Below are 14,778 nucleotides of genomic sequence, written 5' to 3'. Positions count from 1 at the left end.
TCCAGGATCAGATGTTTTCACGCTTAGTTCAACTATGCATCTAAAACAGAATTAGTACCAATTATATATAACTCTTTCAAAAACATGGGAAGTACTAACACTTAGCAACTCCTTCTACGGGGCCAGTATTAATCAGATACCAAAACTGGACAGAGACCTCATAAGAAAAGTAAGCTTCAGCCTAGTAGCCCTGAAAAATATTGACATAACAATCCTTGACAAAATACTAAATCAAACCAAATCCAGCAACATATAAAAGGGAGTATGTACAATGATCAAGTGAGATTTGACACAGGAACGCAAGGTTAGTTTACCATACTGAAAACAGAGCACTCCCTGATCTCCCCTTGTGGACGTGTGACAGGAGTGTGGCTTCTCTGCTCAGTTGCCACTGATGCTCAAACCCCTTACAGGAGGGGGCCGTCTCAAAAAAAAAAAAAAAAAAAAAATTAGCTGGCCATGGTGGTGCATGCCTGTGTTTCCAGCTACTCGGGAGGCCAAGGCAGGAGAATCACTTGAACCTGGGAGGCGGGGGTTGCAATGAGCTGAGATTGCACCACTGCACTCCAGCCTGGGAGACAGAGTAAGACTCTCAAAAAAAAAAAAAAAAAAAAAAGGCCGGGCATGGTTGCTCACGCCTGTAATCCCAGCACTTTGGGAGGCGGAGCCCGGTGGATCACGAGGTCAAGAGATCGAGACCATCCTGGTCAACATGGTGAAACCCCGTCTCTACTAAAAACACAAAACATTAGCTGGGCACGGTGGTGCTCGCCTGTAATCCCAGCTACTCAGGGGGCTGAGACAGGAGAATTGCCTGAACCCGGGAGGCAGAGGTTGCAGTGAGCCGAAATCTTGCCATTGTACTCCAGTCTGGGTAACAAGAGCGAAACTCCGTCTCAAAAAAAAAAAAAAAAAAAAAAAGCTGGCCATGGTGGTGCATGCCTGTGGTTCCAGCTACTCAGGAGGCTAAGGCAGGAGAATCGCTTGAACCTGGGAGGCTGGGGTTGCAATGAGCTGAGATCGCACCACTGCACTCCAGTCTGGGAGACAGTGTAAGACTCTGTCTCAAAAAAAAAAAAAAAAGGCCGAGGGTCGTGGCTCACGCCTGTAATCACAGCACTTTGGGAGGCCGAAGCGGGTGGATCACGAGGTCAAGAGTTCGAGACCATCCTGGTGAACGTGGTGAAACCGCGTCTCAACTAAAAATACAAAAAATTAGCTGGGCACGGTGGGGTATGCCTGTAATCCCAGCTACTAAGGAGGCTGAGGCAGGAGAATTGCCTGAACCTGGGAGGCGTGGGTTGCTGTGGGCCGAGATTGTGCCTTTGCACTCCAGCCTAGGTAACAAGAGCGAAACTCTGTCTCAAAAAAAAAAAAAAAATTAGCTGGCCGTGGTGGTGCATGCCTGTGATTCCACCTACTCAGGAGGCCAAGGCAAGAGAATCACTTCAAGCTGGGAGGGGGGCGTTGCAATGAGCTGAGATCGCAAAACTGAACTCCAGCCTGAAAGAAAAAAAAAAAAAACAAGAGCGCAGTTTCGCTCTTGTTACCCAGGGTGGAGTGCAATGGCGCAATCTCGGGTCACCGCAACCTCCGGCTCTCGGGTTCAGGCAATTCTCCTGCCTCAGCGTCCTGAGTAGCTGGGATTACAGGCACTCGCCACCGTGCCCAGGTAATTTTTTGTATTTTTAGTAGATACGGGGTTTCACCGTGTTGACCAGGATGGTCTCGATCTCTTGACCTCGTGATCCACCTGCCTCGGCCTCCCAAAGTGCTGGGATTAGGGGCATGAGCCACCACGCCCGACCTTTTTCAATTTTTTCTTTGAGACAGAGTCTTACTCTGTCTCCCAGGCTGGAGTGCATTGGTGCCATTTCAGCTCATTGCAACCCCCGCCTCCCAGGTTCAAGCGATTCTCCTGCCTTGGCCTCCTGAGTAGCTGGAACCACAGGCATGCACCACCACGGCCAGCAATTTTCTTTTCTTTTTTTTTTTTTTTGAGACGCAGTCTTACACTGTCTCCGAGGCTGGAGTGCAGTGGTGCAATCTAAGCTGATTGCAACACCCGCCTCCAAGGTTCAATCGATTCTCCTGCCTTGGCCACCTGAGGAGCTGGAACCACAGGCATGCACCACTATGGCCACCTAATTTTTTTTTTTTTTTTTTTGAGACTGAGTTTAGCTCTTGCTACCCAGACTGGAGTACAATGGCGCCATTTCGGCTCAGCGCAAGCTCCGCCTCCCGGGTTGAGGCAATTCTCCTGCCTCAGCCTCCTGAGGAGCTGGGATTACAGGCACGCGCCACCGTACCTTGCCAATTTTTTGTATTTTTAGTAGAGATGGGGTTTCACCATGTTTACCAGGATGGTCTCGATCTCTTGACCTCGTGATCCACCCGCCTCGGCCTTCCAAAGTGCTGGGATTACAGGCGTAAGCCACCACGCCTGGCCTTTTTTTTTTTTTTGATTTTTGAGACAGAGTCTTACTCTGTCTCCCAGGCTGGAGTGCAGTGGTGCCATCTCAGCTCATTGTAACCCCCGCCTCCCAGGTTCAAGCGATTCTCCTGCTTTGGTCTCATGAGCAGCGGAACCACAGGCATGTACCACCACGGCCAGCAATTTTTTTTTTTTTTTTTCAGACAGAGTCTTACTCTGTCTCCCAGGCTGGAGTGCAGTGGTGCGATCTCAGCTCATTGCAACCGCCGCCTCCCAGGTTCAAGCGATTCTCCTGCCTTGGCCTCCTGAGTAGCTGGAACCACAGGCATGCACCACTATGGCCAGCTAATTTTTGTTTTGTTTTTTTTTTTGAGACGGAGTTTCACTCTTGTTACCCAAGCTGCAGTGCAATGGCGCGATCTCGGCTCACCGCAACCTCCGTCTCCCGGGTTCAGGCAATTCTGCCTCAGCCTCCTGAGGAGCTGGGATTACAGGCACGCACCACCGTGCCCAGCTAATGCTTTGTATTTTTACTAGAGACAGGGTTTCACCATGTTGACCCGGATGGTCTCAATCTCTTGACCTCGTGATCCACCCGCCTCGGCTTCTCAAAGTGCGGGGATTACAGGCATGTGCCACCACGACTGGCCTTTTTTTTTTTTTTTTTTTTTTTTTTTTTTTTTTTAATTATCTGGCCATGGTGGTTCATGCCTGTAGTTACAGCTAGTCAGGAGGCCTAGGCAGGAGAATCGCTTGAACCTGTGAGGCGAGGGCTGCAATGAGCTGAGATTGCACCACTGCAGTCCAGCCTGGGAGACAGAGTCAGACTCTGTCTCAAAAAAATAAAAATAAAAAATGCCGGCGTGGTGGCTCACGCCTGCAATCCCAGCACTTTGGGAGGCCGAGTCAGGTGGATCACGAGGTGAAGAGATCGAGACCATCCTGGTCAACATAGTGAAACCCTGTCTCTACTAAAAATACAAAAAATTAGCTGGGCACGGTGGCGCGTGCCTGTAATCCCAGCTACTCAGGAGGCTGAGGCAGGAGAATTGCCTCAACCCGGGAGGCGGAGGTTGCGGTGAGCCAAGATCGCGCCATTGCACTCCCGCGTGAGTAACAAGAGCGAAACTCCGTCTCCAATAACAAAAAAGAAAAAAGAAAGTCCTACTGCGCAAAAACGAAGCCCTTCTCTGGCTGCCTGCCGTCGGGGAAAAGCTGCGCCCCTTAGGCTCCAGGGCTCTGGGGGCCTGCCGGCGCCCATTCCCGGCGCGCACCTGGAAGTCCGGAGCTAAGGCCCCGCCTTAGCCGCCCACTCCAAAGCCCCGCCCCGCCGCGCTGCACCGCGCCTGCCGCGCGCTCCACCGCCCTGTCCCGCTCCACCGCGCCTGCGCTTCACTCCACGGCCCCGCCCCGCTGCACTGCGTCTGCGTAGGGAGCGGCAGGGCTGCACTTGCAGTCGGTCGGGAGCAGTGCGCGGGTTGTCTGGCGGTTGGGGAGCCGTTGGCGTCCGCCGTGAGGGAGCGTCGGCGTGGAGGCGCCTTCTGGCTCGGGCTGGGGCCGGCTGGAGCGCGAACGAGTAACGGCGGCAACTGCGGGCATGTGAACGGCGGTCTCAGCGGCCGGTAGGTAAGGTCCGCGCGGGGGAGGGTGGGTCTTGCAGGCCCGTGACGGGGTGCGGGTTGCGGGCGTGCCAGGGGTGCGGCGGCCTGGCCGGGGGTGCAGGTGAGCGCGGCCCGCGCGGGGCCCGGTGGGGAATTGTCCTTCCGGCTGCGCCCGCACCGCGCCCACTGCCGGCCGGGCCTCGGCGGGGACCCGGGTGGGGCGGGCCTCGGCCTCGGGGCGGGCGTGCGCTCCTTTTTCGCCGGTCCGTACTACTCCGTCTTCCCATTTCCTCCGCCCCCAGCCAACATGGCCGCCACTCTCCTGTCTCCACTTCCTGGCCATTGCCGGCCTCTTTGCGCGCGCTTTCTTTGAAGCAGAACTAGGAGGCCGGCGGAAGCGGGGACGGGGGAGGGGCGGGTTGGGTCACCCTGCGGACGCGGGCCTGCCCTCGGGCCACCCTTCCTAGGCCCGGGGGATGGCCGTGGTCCTTGCAAGCTGTAGGTTGCCGGAACGCCCACCGGCCAGTCCTCGCGCCGGCAAAGCCCCCTTCCTGATGCGCGCGGCGAAACTTGCGTGCTCTGGAGAGCCACGCACTTTTCTTCTCCTTAGTGAGTGGCCTTGGATGTATTCGTGTAGGAGTGAGTGTGTTGAAATTTGCAATGTGGGACTGCGCAGCCCCTCTGGTTTGGCTTTCTCCGGCGTCGATTGTGCGTTCTTGGTTTTACAGAGGTTTCTTTTGAGTAATGGCTTCAGTATTGTCAACCCCATACCCATTTCGAAGTTTGTTTATGCAATTGTTTTTACATTTCTCTTGTTATTTGTAATGTTTGAATTGGATTTTGTGTTTTTGGAGAGATTTTCCATACGTGGTGGAAGCGTTTTTAATCTTGGTAAATATGGATTTCTATTTTATCGTGTTGATCGGAAAGCAATACCAGGAACATTGAAACGTTTTTTTTTTTTTTTTTTTTTTTTTTTTTTTTTGAGGCGGAGTTTCACTCGTTACCCAGGCTGGAGTGCAATGGCGCGATCACGGCTCACCGCAACCTCCGCCTCCTGGGTTCAGGCAATTCTCCTGCCTCAGCCTCCTGAGTAGCTGGGATTACAGGCACGCGCCACCATGCCCAGCTAATTTTTTGTATTAGTAGAGACGGGGTTTCACCATGTTGACCAGAACGGTCTCGATCTCTCGACCTCGTGATCCACCCGTCTCGGCCTCCCAAAGTGCTGGGATTACAGGCTTGAGCCACCGCGCCCGGCCAGAACATTGAAACGTTTTAAAGGCTTTCACTCTCCACTGACTTGTGCAAAAGACGACGTACATACTAAAACGGGAATACCTGTCTTTTTTTCTATTGGAGTTTTCTGGAAGAAATTCTGTGCAATCTGAAAAGATTGATGGAGGATACAGTACTTGCTGTCTACATCGCTTTTGTTAAGCAGTGAAAATTAGACAAACTTGGAGATTTATACCTGGACATACTGAGTTTTTGAAGGCTCTTGAAGTGAAATTTTGGAAAGGGCAGGTGAAATGAGGCTTCTTCCAACCTCCCCCTCCCCCCCTCAGCTTGGTTAACAGGCAAACACCAAAATATTGTAATATCTGGTAATTTACAGAACATTGGTTATCAGATTTGATAATTATATATTAAGGTTGTACAATATGTGTATGTCAGAGTTACGGGTAGTAGGTCTTAGGTCGTAGAGTCTTATGAAAAATACGATTTTTTTATAATCTGAGTAGCGAAATGGTAACTGTTACAATGGTTATGAATTGTCAAGGCAATAGGGCCGGTATATGTCTTCAGTCATGTTTTTATGCCTGAAATCCAGGAACCTGTGTAAATGGATGTTTCCTGAAATAGCCATTGCAATGCCATATGTATTGGTGTCCTTACAGTATGTCTCAGATAATGGTGTGTCTCCCTTACTTGTGAACTGAGGGGTCGTGATATTGCTGCGGCTTGTCTGTGCCCCTCTGCATTTTGTGAGTAGTGTCTCACATTTGGCTATCATATTTATAAGACGAGAGTTATTAATTTGGCTTTAACTGGAAGAAATTTAGGTGGTTTTCACTTCCCAGTGACTTACCTGATTGCACGTAGTTACAACGTTAATGGTTGCCCTCCTTAATTGCTAGCATCTTTTTTCTAGTGTGTTAGATATATATTCTTTTGGTTTATCATTTAAAAGAATATTGCTGAGAAAGCATTTAAATGTTAATACTATATTTGTTTATATTTATTGGATGCTTAATTAAATGTGTTTTCTTTCCCTTTTCCTGAATGAAAAGAAATTGGGAGAAGAGAATCAACCATTTTGTGCAAGTACTTTGTTCAGTTTAGAAGGCATGGTATTGTGAAAACAGTGTAGTCTCTGGAGTCTAGACCTGGAGTCAGAATGTATATCTAACATACTAGAAAAAAGATGCTTGGAAGAATGGCCTTCCAAGTCAGAAGCATCTGGGTTGAAATTGAGCTCCACTCCATACTGGGCCAAAGCCATGTAACTGATTCATCATGCAGCCTTTTTTTTTTTCTTTAAGAAAAAAAAAAATGTTTTTAATGTTACTCGAATATGTCAGTTTTATTGTTTCTGTATACACGTTTGTTACTGAAAGTTGCAAAAATAGCACATTGAAAGTCCTTTTATTGGAGTTCAAACTTTTGAAAACAAGAAAATTTAATTATACTGTAGCCAGACTACCTAGTGTTTTCTTTACATTGTTGCCCCACAAGTTGGTTTCCTCCGATTCTTGATGTTGGGCTTCATCTCACTGACTTCAGGCTTCTGACACACATGGGAATCTTAGGACCTACAGGCTCTTTGGGTCAAGTCAGAGAGGAGAGCTTATTGAAAAGGATGTATTGAGCATGGTGGCTCACACGTGTAATCCCAGCACTTTGGGAGGCTGAGGCGAGTGGATTGCCTGAGACCAGGAGTTGTGAGACCAGCCTGGCCAATGTAGTGAAACGCATGTTTACAAATAATACAGAAAAATGAGCTGGGTGGGATGGTGCGCATCTCCTGGGTTCAAGAGATTCTGCTGCCTCAGCCTCCCAAGTAGCTGGGACTACAGGAGCATGCCACTATGCCTGGCTAGTTCTTTTTTTCTTTTTTTTTTTGGTAGGAGTTTTGCTCTTGCCGCCCAGGCTGGAGTGCAGTGGCGCCATCTTGGCTCACCGCAATGTCTGCCTCCCGCGTTCAAGTGATTATCCTGCCTCAGCCTCTGGAGCAGCTGGGATTAGCCCAGCTAATTTATTTTTATTTTTATTTTTGAGGTAGAGTTGTGCTGTTGTTGCCCGGAGTGTAGTGGCGCTATCCCGGCTCACTGCAATATCCACCTCTTGGATTCAAGCGATTCTCCTGCCTCATCCCCCTAAGTAGCTGGGATTACAGGCGTGCGCTACCACACCTGGCTAATTTTGTATTTTGAGTAGAAACAGGGTTTCTCTATGTTGGTCAGGCTGGTCTTGAACTCCTGGCCTCAGGTTATCCGTCCACCTCGGCCTCCCAAAGTGCTGGGATTACAGGTGTGAGCCACTGTGCCCTGCCCATGTCAGTTTTTAACATGAGTGTGCATGTAGTTGTTAGTATGTTCTTTTATTACCTGTTTAGTGACTACAGGATCTGTGGTTATATGTTCTCTTTCAGTGCTGGCATTCTTAATTTGAATCTCCTCTAGTGTTTTAGCATCAGCAGATTGTGAAGTTTACTGATTGTATTAAAAGAACAATTTTAAGCTGTGTGCTGACCATCGTAAAGGACTGAGCCTTTCTTCATTCTTTCCCATGGCTCTGATGCACGGTTTCCAGATACCAGTTAGGAAAGAAGTTCCTGAGATGATGGAACTTGTGCTAGTCACATAGGGCTGCTGGGACAAAGTGACCATAGACTTGGGGGAGCATATTAAAAACAGAAATGCATTAGTCACAGTCTGGGGGCTGGAAGTCCAAGGTTAGGGTCCCAGTGTGGTGAGGTTCTGGTGAGGGCTGTCTTCCTGGCTTGCAGACGGCTGCCTTCTCACTGTGTCCTCGTGTCGGGGAGAGAGAGCTCTGGGGTCTCTGCTTCTTACCAGGGCCCTAATCCCAACATTAGGGCCCCACTCTCATGATCTCCTCTAACCCTGAAGAACTCCCAAAGGCCCCATCTCGAAATACCATCATCTATCCTGGATTAGGGCTTCAACACAGGAATTGGGCAAGAGGGGGGAACGAACATTCAGTCTGTCAGAGCTCCCCAGTCGCCCCCACTGTCCCCGTTTAGGGGCAGATTTTAGGCCTCAGGCGGGACACAGAGGTGGAGGAAGCACAAGTTCTGCCTCCTGGGAATGGTTCAGCCAAAACAAGGACAGGGACGTGGGGCAGACAACAGCCAGTGGGGTAACCAGCAGGAGTCCCGAGGTGTCACTAAGCCTAGGTGTCACTAAGCCGAGGTGTCATTTTCATCCTTAGGTGAGGAAGTTGACTGAGCACCCACACACACCAGAGTACAGACCACGTTCACTTCCAACACGGCTCACTTACATTCCTCAACCCTGCAAAGGGGAGGTGCTGCCTCGTCTCCTTAGGATGGCCCTGGAGGTAGAGGAGTCACGGGAGCTGCACACATCACGCACCAGTGACTCTTCACTCCCCACATTTTCCCTGATGGGCTGATGTGCGCTGAGCTGGGGAAGCCCTGCCAAGATAAACTCTTCCCAAAGGCCACAGAGGGCAGGCCTCCGACACTGCCCACATGGAGCAGAAGGGATGGGGCAGAGGGGCATCTGTCCAGCTGACTGGTGTGTTCTGGGGGAGGATGGGGCCGAAGAGGACCCAAACATGGCTCCCTTTGTCACTCGGCAGAGGGTCCAGACCGCCGTGTGCCAGACAGCTGTGCCCCACCAGCCTCTCCTGCTGGGCCAGCCCCTGGCACCATGACCACAGCTCTGCATACAGGCAGTGCTGGGACCAGTGCTCTGGCAGTCACCATGGTCCTGAGCCAACAAGGGCCCTGGGGAGGAATCAGAAGTCAGACAGTGAAGAAGGTATTGGCCAGAAGGGAACCGGGGTGGGTGCCAGGTCCTGTCTGTGCTGGGATCTGAGATTCTGAGAGGTGGGTTAGGGGTAAGGGGGTAGAGGTCGGCCACATGGGGTGAGGGGAGTTCAGCAGAGATGAGGAGGACCGGACAATGTGGGAAAGAGCAGAGCATCCTCCCCAGCCTCAGTCCCTCTCCTGATGCAGTCGTCGTCTCACTCTTAGACTCCGGAAGTCTCCCTTCAGCCAACACCTGGCCCCTGACTCCCAGGGCACTTCCCAGACAACCAGTGCCACATCCCAAGCAGCCCCCGCTCTGCCCTTGAGGTCTGTGCCTGGCAGAAGGGTGGCTGGCCCTCGGCCCCTCTCTGCCTGGGTCCCAGCTCTCCCTGGCCCTGGGACCAGCAGACACAGCCACCCTGCGCCTGGCAGGCTGCCCATGCTTGTACCCGTTTGTGATGGTGGATTGGGAGGGAACTGTTTGAGTTACCAGTGTAAATCTGTGTCTGCATCAATTCCACACAAGAGTTGAGTTATCATATGGGAAGGGAATCATAGCTGTGGGGGGCTCCATGCAGGACCCCGAGGGCCCCTGTGAGGCCAGTCTCTGTGGCCACGGCAAGGAGCATCTGCTTCCGCCAGTTGGACAAGATTCTTTCCTGCCCAGAAACCGGCAGAAGGACTTTCTCTGCTCCCCACCCACCGTCGTATCCCAAACACACCCCTGTGAATGGATGCCTTATCTCCCCTCAGCCCAGGGCCTGAGCTCTTCCTGATGAGGGTTAAGCAGGAGCGGCCACCTCTCCCCGTGTCTATGTTGCGGGCAGTTGCCTTCTCCTCAGCTCCTACGGGGCAGAACAAGAGCCAGCCAACTCTCAATATCCCAGGATTTTCCGGGGATGCTGATAACTAAAGCAGGCAGGGCCTTGTGAGTGGGTGGTGGGAGGGATCAGGGTTTCCTCAGCATCCGTCAGTCCCTGGAGCATCTGAAGGGGCAGCCTACACCTGGAGGAACGAGTGGGGCTGACCCCTGTGGGTCCGCAGTGCCTGGCATCTCCCGGTCCCTCTGCTCTCCCTCCCAGACCCCCTCCACTGAGCAGCACAGCCCTGAGGACAGAGACAGCAGCCCAGAGAGCATTTCCAACACCACTATATTTATTCATATTTACACATGAGACCCCCAAGGCATTGCTTCCACCCCCTCCCCCTCCCCCCAGGCCTGCCCTTCCGGTTCAGTCACCTTTTCCGCTCCCTCCCTCCCCTACCCTTCCCTATCAAGCTAAGGCCCAGCAAATCAGCACTGGGGGAGAAGCTTTTGTCTGCTTTGGGGCATCAGATGTCAGAGCCCCACCTCAGGGATTGGCACCAGAGAGCCTGCCCTGTCCCCCTACTGGCTACAAGCCCGCTTCTTCTTCTTCCTGGAGACCACGGCGTCACGCTTTCTCTTTTGAGGCTGTGAGGGGCCAGCCAGCCCCCAACCCAGGGATTGCGCCCCAGAGACTCTGAGCCCAGGCCCTAGGTGGGGCGTCTGTTCAGCAGAGGATGGGCCTCCAAAGAGAGCTCGCTTCTTGGACTTGGTGGTGGGAGCCGCTGCTGGGCTGAGGCCCCGTCTCCGAGCAGAGGGAGACTGACGAGCTCCCTGGGGACCCTGTCCTTCTGGGCTGAGAAGGCCTGAGGCAGGGACAGGACTCTGGGGCAGCCTCCAGGGCAGCAGCCTGTGCTGGGAACACAAGAGGAAGGCCAGGCTGGGGATCTCCTCCTCCTCCTCACTTGAACCCTGAGCCAGCCCACGTGACTCCCTGACAGGACACCCTCCAGGGAGACCCAAGGTGTCCTTGGTCCCCAGACCAGGGCAGGTGGGTCTGTGGTCCTGGGGAGGAGAGTATGGCTGGGCAGCCCTCGGCCTGCGGGAATCCAGACTCACCAAAAGCACAACAGGGCTTTTGGACCTGCTCATGCCAGTGCAGGCTCTGCCTCATCCCTGAGGGTCCAGGGCAGCTGTCTGGGGTGGGCAGGATTCCACGCTGACCCCTTGCTGGGGGTCGGGGACATCTCTCTCTGCTCCTTGGGCCACTGCAGACTTCGAAGGACTTGGGTCCAACCGGGCAGTGCCATGACTAGGGGCTGCCCTCCCACAACGTTCCTCCTTCAACGATAGGCGGCGCTTCTCTGCTACCTGCGGGAGGAAAGGGGGCACTTACTGGTGCTGCCCAAGTGTGAACAGGGCCCAGGGTGGTGGAGACCAAGGCACTTGGGTGGCAGGCAGGGAAGCCTGAGGCAGCTGGGCTTCCTGTCAAAGGCAGAGGGTGTGGCTGTGCCAGGCATCCCATTGGGCCTCACTCCAGTTTGCATCCTGACTCCCCTCCCTGGTTCCTCTCCATCCCGCTCCATCTGAACCTGCACCTCCCCACCTCGGAGTGGCTCCCCAAGAAGCCGAGCATACCCCGCAGGGTGGGGTAGACAATCAGGTGGGGCTTGTGTGCCGGGTCCCTCCTGCCCCCGGGGTACCTGGGTTCCCCTCCCTCCCTGCTCTACCTGGGCAAGGGTGAGTCCTTCCTCCTGCTCCAGCTCCTGGCTTAGGGCCAAGAGATCCATCTGTGGATCTGGGGAAAGCAATTCTTCCAGGAATCGGGGGTGAATGATGGCCTCCACCTGGAAACAGAAGGAAGACGGTGTGAGCTACCTGGGCAGGGAGTAACGTGGAGCCAAGGACACCTGGAGGAGATGCAGAAAGCAGCGAGCACCCTGTCCCCACCCTTCTGGAGCTGTCTTGTATCATGGCAACCACCAGCTCCACACACACACCACAGACCTGGTAGCATACACACATGCAGACCGAGACACACAAACAGACCCACATATGACACAGGAAAAGACGCAGACACAAGTAACGTCCACACTCCACACTCACACCCACACAGACACACAAAGAAACATAGTAAGAAATGACAGGCACAAACATACAGCAGAGCTTAATTCCAAGGACCTGCGAGTGACCCCCTTATCCATCCGGAATCCTTCAAACCCCAGCACTTCAGGCCAGCCCACTTTGGTGATGAAGTCTTTCTGGGAGCACAGGTTGTCAATGTAGCTCAGGAGGCCTTGGTCTAGAAGCATCCCGTCCCCTTCCTGCTCCACTTCGCCCTGTTCCCATTGTGCCTTGAGCTCCCCCGTGGCCCCAGCGGGAGGCCCCAGCAGCTCCTCCATGATGTCCACATACTCCTGCACCACTTCAGGGGGGATCTCCTTGGGGGCCTTGGTCTTCACTGGCCGCTGGGGTGGTAGTAGGTGGGCCTTGGTCTTTGCTGGCCACTGGGGCCTGGGTGGCGGCAGGCAGGCAGGTGGGGCCTTGGGGCCGGCCTTCCTCGGAAGGTACACTGAGGCAGGGAGGGAGGAGGATGGGCGTGGTGAGGGCTGCTCCTCCTGCCCGCACCACACAGGGGAGGGCAGGGCTCGGGGATATGAAGTGGGACCCAGCTGGGTCAGGACCACCTGAACCACAGCGCCCCAGAGGAGATGCCGCAGGAGGGGCACATCTGAGACAGCATCGTTTGGGAGGAAGTTTGGAGCCACCGATATGCCGTGTACTCTGCCCGCTCGTCCCTGTTCCTGGGTGGATTGTATGTTGAGTTTTGGACAGGCGAGGGGAGAGTAGCTAGGAAACCTGACCAGGTCAATACCCTCCTTGGTGACCATGGGCCACCCACGAAGTGACCTGGTCAGTACCCAGCATATGCCCTTGGGAGCTGTCCTGTTGGAGGAGCACATCCCTCTCTTGAAGGGAGGCATGGGGTGTGGGGACAGTGGCCTCCCTTGGCCCCTCTGGCCTTTGCCGTGGCTCCTGTGGGAATGTGGGAAGCCATACCTGGCTGCTTGACCACCTCATGGGCCGACGATTTCTGAGGTCCAAGCCTCGGCAGGGCTGGTGGAGGCAGGCACTGGGGCCCCTTCATCCACTGTGACTTCTGAAGCTGCATCTCCTCCTCAGCCTCAAACTCCAGGAACCTGTGGTGGGACCATAGGTGCATGGCACCACACCTGTCTAATTTTTTAATTTTTTTGTGGAGGCGGAGTCTCACTATATTCCCCGGGCTGATCTCAAACTCCTGAGCTCAAGCCATCCGTGCCTCAGCCTCCCGAAGTGCTGGGATTACAAGCATGGACCACCACACCCAGCCTCAAGGTCACTTTTACTTTGAAATAGATTTGTAAGTTTATTTTGTCCACAGGTTGCCATGATGTGGTGACCAGCAAAGCTCTCCTTTGATGCTCCTCTCCTGATGTTTCCAGTGCTTGTCAGCTCTGAACCCGCCACAATGAACCAGTGCTATGGGGCTGATGTGGTGGCCACTGGTCCAGGTGGCTTGTTACATTGTAGTTTAATTCAGCAAAATGAAAATTTCAGCTCCTCAGTCACATGAGCTACGTACTGAAAGTCCGCAGGCAGCATGTGATGGGTGGGCCCTATTTGGCAGCACAGATGGAACATCGGTCATCACTGAGAACTCTGCGGGCATTGTAGGTGGTGGGGCAGGACATGGGAGGGTGAGGGAGGCGGCGGCCTGAGTGCTGTCCTCATGCTCCAGTCCTGGGCCTGGCGGTGTGAAGGGAGAGGTACCAGGCCATTAGTCAAAGTGGATAGCTCCTGCTTTGGTGCAGTTGAATCATGTGATGTTTCTTCTGTGGTTTTTTCCTTTCTATTTTTTTATTTTAGGTCTCAGCCCAGATCAACTGAAACAGAATTTGAATTGTAACTAGTTCTCTAGGTGGTTCTTCTGTGTTTTTTTTCTAACAGTTAGTCTTATTAACACGCAGATGCCATGTTTACACAGAGAGGAAGTGAGGTGATTCTGAAAGTCCTCACTGTTGTTTCAGGTGACGAGAGCAGATGTGGATGTCCAGCCCTATGTGTTCACAACCAAGTCTCTGTTCGTTGGGCACATGGATTATAAGTATCTACGTTGGCAGGTGAGAGTCTTTACTTTTATTCTTTTTGAGACGAAGTCTCGCTCTTGTTGCCCAGGCTGAAGTGAAGTAGCACAATCTCGGCTCGCTGCAACCTCCACCTCCTGGGTTCAAGTGATTCTCCTGCCTCAGCCACCCAAGTGGCAGGGATTACAGGCGCCACCACTATGCCAGGCTAATTTTTGTATTTTCTTTAGTAGAGAAGGCGTTTCAGCATGTTGGCCAGACCCATCTTGAACTTCTGATCTCAGGTGATCCACCCACCTCGGCCTCCCAAAGTGCCAGGATTACAGGTGTGAGCCACCGTGTCTGACAAGAGTCTTGTCTTTAAACAGAACAAATATCTTGGTTTATCTAGGGTTATCAAGAGCTTGAAATTTCTCCGTCATGATAAAGAAAACTCATCTGAGCCCTGGGGATGCATAAGAACAGGTCACATATCTCTGAAATAATTCAGGGGAAGCAGCCAGCCACCAGTGTGGATTTCTGCATTTTGTTAACGTAAAATGAAATTCTCTTTGTGTCATTTCTAACTCTGTTATCAAAAATTGCATGTATACAGTTTAAAAGCATGAAGCAGGCGGGGCGCAGTGGCTCACACCTGTAATCCCAGCACTTTGGGAGGCTGAGGCAGGTGGATCTCCTGAGGTCAGGAGTTTGAGATCAGCCTGGCCAACATAGTGAAACCCCATCTCTACTAAAAATACATTACCCAGGTGTGGTGGCGGGTGCCTGTAATTCCAGCTACTCGGGAGGCT

At 52.9% G+C, this 14,778-nt stretch overlaps 1 pseudogene; it reads right to left on the bottom strand.

Annotated features, from left to right (window-relative positions):
- Positions 1-10,442: 10,442 nt before the first annotated feature.
- LOC105705718 (NUT family member 2F-like) overlaps positions 10,443-14,778 on the bottom strand; it is a 181,078-nt pseudogene continuing 176,742 nt past the window's right edge.

The sequence above is a fragment of the Aotus nancymaae genome, unplaced genomic scaffold, assembly GCF_030222135.1.
Source record: "Aotus nancymaae isolate 86718 unplaced genomic scaffold, 86718_ANA_hifiasm-v0.15.2.pri h1tg000036l, whole genome shotgun sequence".
NCBI lineage: Eukaryota > Metazoa > Chordata > Mammalia > Primates > Aotidae > Aotus > Aotus nancymaae.
Note: the sequence above shows the minus strand (reverse complement) of the source record. Positions and strands in the feature narration are given on the sequence as shown.